The sequence below is a fragment of the Ascidiella aspersa genome, chromosome 4 (assembly GCF_963924565.1).
Source record: "Ascidiella aspersa chromosome 4, kaAscAspe10.2, whole genome shotgun sequence".
Classification (NCBI taxonomy): Eukaryota; Metazoa; Chordata; class Ascidiacea; order Phlebobranchia; family Ascidiidae; genus Ascidiella; species Ascidiella aspersa.
The window spans coordinates 26,496,006-26,502,130 of record NC_139450.1 but is presented as its reverse complement, the minus strand read 5'-3'; positions in this window follow the sequence as shown (position 1 = coordinate 26,502,130).

Sequence of the window (6,125 nt, the reverse complement as noted above, 5' to 3'; positions counted from 1 at the left end):
AAATATATGTTTCGATCATTCCCCAAATTCTACGCCATATTTGAACCCCTTTCGCATCAAAGGCATATTTTAATAGGGGAAGTTTTCGGCCCATATCTGTTTTTGCTTGCAGAAACAAGTTAAGGAAAATGAAAAACAAAATATATAATATAAAGTACACAATACAAAATATTAAAAAAAAAATTAAAAAAAAAAATTAATATAAAGTAAAAATTGAAAATAAACACTAAGCCCTGAAAATATATCCCCTGACAAAATATACAAAAACCGCACCCCCGTCTAGTTAAATGTGTTTCCGTCTGTTCATTCGTAATTGCTTCCTGTTATAGCGATGGCATTCACTGTTTACAGTTTTTCTGCATTAATTGCACAATATATCCTGTTAGTTAAACCATCAAGACGCATCGTTCGTTATTTGCATTGTGCTGGAATGTTTAGTTCAAGACACTCCAAGCCACTTTTAAATTGCTGCATTCACATCTACTGTGTTGCTACTAAGTAATTTTAGAACAACCTAAGTTCAAGTCAAGTCATTTGTAAAATAACTTGAAATCCACGCAAGTCTTTAGTGATAAATAGCAAGTTTATTTCAAGTCAATTCCTTGTCAGTAAAATTGAACCTTAAACTATTATGAGTTGGCAAACTCGTCCTATTATGAGCAATAACTTAAATAAAAGAACAAAACTGATAAATATAGTAGGGTAATATTTTTACGTGATCATTACAACGTTTTCATGATGCTTAGCATGGGTGTGCAACTAGCAGCCAAAGAGCAAATACGACCGGCTAACCGGCTGAGCAAAAATATTTCGCCCGCTGCAGGCGCTAGTCTACGGCCCGCGACACAAATAATTTGACAAATAGTTTCATGGCCTATTGAAATGAAACATGCTATCGTACAGTCAGTTGTGTGAAGCCTATCACTGCAAACCTACCGAAAATATGGGCACTAATTCGGGCTAGATATCTTGTCACTCACTTGATAATTGCTGCATTACATGGCATGCAAAATGCCGTTGCTATAAAATCAGATCTTTACTTAAGTGGGTGAAAAATGTTTTCAAAATTTGATTTACAAATTCCTCTTATCGATCAGTGCTGTCTAATAAACATCAGGAGAATTGACTTAAGGTTATACCAATTCAGATAATGAAAATTGGATCTTTCAGTGTGGCCCACTAACATTTCAAATGCAAAAATGTTGCCATTCGGGGTGGTAAGAACTCCCGCCCCTACTGGATACGCCACTGGGGGCAATGGATAGTGTATATTATTTTTAACTACACTTATAAATAATACTAATAATCACATTTTGAAATTCCAGGGGGGGCAAGTGCCCCCCCCTTGCCGCCCCCTACGGGCGCCCATGCTTCAAACTTCTCTAGATATGTTTTGTGCATCTTATAGTTTGTTTTGTTTAATGTTTACTATGAAGTCAGTGATGCAAAGAAGTTGTGAATCTTTGCAAACATTGAAAAAAAAAACATTTTAAACAATAACACATTGACAGCGAATAGACCTTACGCGGTCTTTAAAATCGAGCTGCCCATATAAGAAACAATAAGCGCAACTTTTTTTTGTTTGGTTAAAACATTTCGTATAGCTGCGAACCAATTTTGTTTGCTTGTTTTAAATATTTCAAATGTGGTTTTATTTGCGATTCGCAATTTATTTCAAAGGAAAGCGATTTTTAAATATATATTTGGCATTTTAGAGTCGCAAACTGCTGTTATCGGCCCAACAAATCTAAAACTGACATGGAGTCTAAATACGTTCAACGAGAAATCGCAAAGGCTCTTTTTAATTAACCACATTTTTATTTTATTTTACTTTTTAACTAACAAATTAATTAATTTGATCTTTATGCGCCCCTACAAGTAATCCACTTACCCTTAAGGGATCCATAGACCCCAGTTAAAGACATCTTGACCTAAACTAAAATAGGTTTATCAGAATACCCATCTTTTCCACCTTCAACCTGTAACCAAGCCAAAAAAAAACAACTATTATTTATTCATTACAAAATTTAAGTGTATCATATAACTCGCAGTAAAATGCTCCAATGTAAACTGTTGTAATAAACGTCATGAAGTGGGTGTTATTCAAAAGACGTGAAATCATTTCGTTTGGTTTATATAACAGCAAAACTACAAACCAACAATTTCAATGCAAGTTGTTATTAGTTGAACGTCGGGTTTAAGTTAATTAAACCTTTACATTCCCATAAAGCAAAGATGATAAAAAACTATTTAATAGTTCCCAATTTTAAATTGATATTATAGTAATAAAACCTGAAAAGTTTTTACAAGAATTGTGTGGATTGTAACAATTTTTGTTGAAAAAACTTTTGTAATTTATAAGTTCACTTCATCTTTTACTGAAAAAAACAAAACAAAAACAACGTATGCTCACCGATCTTGTCAGTTTCCCAACAAAAAACAGCCATCAATTGGAACATCTATATTTACACTTGGAAATGCAATATGACAGCAGCTGTTTAAAATTTTGTTGGACTTGCACCGCATCAAGCGATAGCAATTTCGCTTATAATTTCTGTATTGGTTTGTTCGTTCGTTTATCAGAAAATCAAAATCAATTACAGGTGTTTTTCGTAACAATTATTTCGCATGCACATTGCTGGGGATAATAATACCAATAAGCATTCTGATAATAAATCTTCAAACGAAGGCCGAGTAACTCGACATCATCTTGATAAAGACGTTTGGATACTCATTTGTATAATAATCAGTTAATATGTTACTGATATACAAGTGTGCATCGAAACGTCTTTATCAAATATATGTTGATTTATTTACTCGACTTTTTGGATTTGAGATTCACTAAAAAGCTACATTGCAGATCCGTGTATAGTGCAGCCCAGTGTTTCTTAATCAGGTGAATGGTTCACCCCAGGGTGAATAAAAATTTTGCAAGGGTGAACCAACAAAAAAGGGGTGAATAAGGGTGAACCGTCAGAAATAGATGATAGCTTGCGAAACAACCTCATTTTGTGAAGTTATACATAGACGAGATAGTTTTATCATATCGTGAGACAAGGGCGAATGAAATCTGGAGCTAGATGCAAGGGGTGAACAAAACTAAAAAAGTTTAAGAAGCACTGGTGTAGCCTACCTAGGTTGGGTAAGCATTTAATTAGAAAAATTCAGTTAAGATATGAAACGAAATCATGGTTCGACCCCGTTGGAAAACAAATAAAAACGACCAACAGGACGTCGGGACGCACAGTTTAAGGGACCTCTATTGCTATGGGGCAAGTTTTTTGCACGCTGGGACGGGGTATCTGTTGCCGGCTTTCGGGGTCCAGTAACCCACTTCGTGCCCAGGCCTGCCCGGCTTCGTGGCCACTGACAGGGCAGCCTGGTTATTGCTGACCAGCGCAGGTTTGGATCGTATGTTCTTGGTGAAGATCGGACCACCAGTAGAGCTGTGGAACTTTCCATTCTATGAACAAAACCGGCAATGATTTAATCAGCAGACACCGGGCAGTTTTAGTCTGGTAATTTGTAAATTTAGTAGAACAAAGAACCGAATTCCAGATAACGAGACCAGTTTAATGTATCGTTGATACTTCTATTATTTTCGTTTCAGCAAACCGTGCGTATAGATTGCCCAAATATTCACGCCTATCAGGGTATCCTACTTTCCTGCACGTTTTTATAGTTTTATTCAGATGCATGTCTTAAAAGGCGTAAAATGATTTGCAAATAGCGAATTGTCTACAAAGCCAGAATAACTCTTCATCGACAAATTCTTATCGATCTTATTCTTTTGGTGTCGTGTTTTGCCACAGCCTATCAATATTAAAGTACAATTTGTACAATTTGTACAATATAAACCAAATGTCAAGGATCTTGAAGTTTACAATTAAAGTCGCAATTAAAGGGTGATTGAGAGTAAGAATGTACGTTACTTTTGATTTTTTTTCATACTTCGTTTCGATATCAAATAACATAAATAATAAGGTTAAATAGAAAAAACTTAAATTAAGAACACCAACGTAATGCTTTTTGTGTGTTTAATCCCTAGAAAGCTTATAGTTACCTTTTTATTTTTTTTATTATTTATTTGTATGCTAAAAATGCTTTATAAATTGGAAAACGTTCAGTTAGATATCAAACCATGGCTGATCGGTACATATACTTTCCTAATATTAAACCAGGAGTGGGCAACATACTGCCCGCCAACGCAAATCATGCGGCCTCGACCTATTTTACAAAATGGGCATAAGGTCATCCCTCATATGTTGTTTGCCTTTTTTAACTATAAGTAAAAGCAAAATATTTTGGCGCTTTGTGCAAATCTTGTTTCTGCATCGACTGTAACATAGTTTAGAGTAGAATCCTTTCCAACTGCAATATAATGTATAAAAAGTTGCCTACCCATGTATTAAACTATAGTACAAATACTACACTACTAGAAAACCGAGATGGTCGCCGACACTTTGTTATGGGGCATACCTAAATGTGAGGCTTATAACAGAAGTTCGGGGGTGGGGAAGGGAATTCTCCCTTAGAAGAAAATTCCAAAGTTTCAAGAACTCGAGGAATTTGAAGTTTGACCAAACAAAGCGGATTTTAGGTGTTTTGCGTACATATATAGGCCTAAATATTGATGCAAGTTATGAAAAGCGCTCATTTAAAAATCTTAACTACGTAGGTATTTTTCTCAAGCGAGAAAATATATTAACTAAAGTGTTCAGTTCCTTATTATTACGTCACAGCGCGCTTTCTTTTTGCTATTTACCATCGTTTTTTTTTTTATCAAAATACCATTTAGCAAAGTAGATTACTAATATTTTACTATTAATATAGTGGCTGAAAAGTTTAAGTATTAATATAGTGGCTGAACTTTTTAAATAAAGATTTTATGCTCTATTCGCAATGACAAATTTTAGGGTAACAGGTGCTGTTTGTTTATGTTGGATTTGAGTTTCGAACAGCGGTTAAAGGGATCTACTTGATAAAAAATGTTGAGAACCACTGGTTTAGATAGCAGCGTTTCTTACCTGATAGAAGCTAGCAATCCACACGTCGACCCCGTTCAGTGTGATACCATCGGTAAAGAGATTCCAAGCGTGCGAGATGTAGTTGTACACCTCGTCGTACATTTGCTGACTCTCCAAGTCGAAGAGCGTTCCGTTATAAAATGCGCAAAGGTCAACCGCCTTTTGCTTGGTGTTGAACATCCCCAATTTAGTCACGGTGAGCGGCAGCCAGTAACACCAGCCCTCGAACACTACCCCATCGCATTCCAGTCGGTCTGTAATGGCAAAGCTGCCTTATCGGACTAATACTTTATTGCAGTGGCTCCCGAAATTTTTTAGTTGTCTTTTAAACAGAAACTCTTTATGTCAAACTTATAATGTCAAATTCCACTTTAGTCGCAGAACCCCTGCACTGCCGCCAAAATCTCAAAAACATTTGCTAAAATCTCAAAACAGCCGCTGGTCTTTTTAAAACTTTAAGTTTACGGAATTTGACTAATTTTAGGTCACCAAAGCTTTTTAGCGTGCTAGTCATCAAGGCCCAAACATTTGTCTGTGCACGTTTTTTTAGTTAAAATTTCCACATCTGACAACGGTTAGGGCATTTCTTGTTGTTTCCTTCCAAATATATTTGTTGTGATTTCGGTCATCGTTTGCGTGATTCGTTTCGCGGTGCTTTATATTCCATTTGACGTTTGCACATCCAAAGTCAGAAAAATGTGCAAGTTTACAAATGCAGCACAAGAGTGAAATTTAGACAGGCCTTTGTTGTGGTCTCCCAAACTCGTTTATTCTAAATATTGTTACGTTAAAACACTTACTTTTAAGTAGGATTTTCACGCGACTGTCCAAGACTTGTGAGCTGACTTGTGGTCCTTGTGGCCCTGGGGGTCCAACGGCGCCTGCTGGTCCGGCGGCCCCGGCAGGACCAGGTGGTCCTTGGGGCCCTGTGGGTCCGAGTACTCCAACAACACCAGGGGTTCCAATAGGGCCTAATGTTCCATGGATAAATTCCTTCCAAGCTGAAAGTAGTTAAATATAGCTATATATTGGAAGAATTGGGTGATTTGAATTACTCTTTTTAGAGAACTACGAAATACTATATAGCTTGCAATCAAG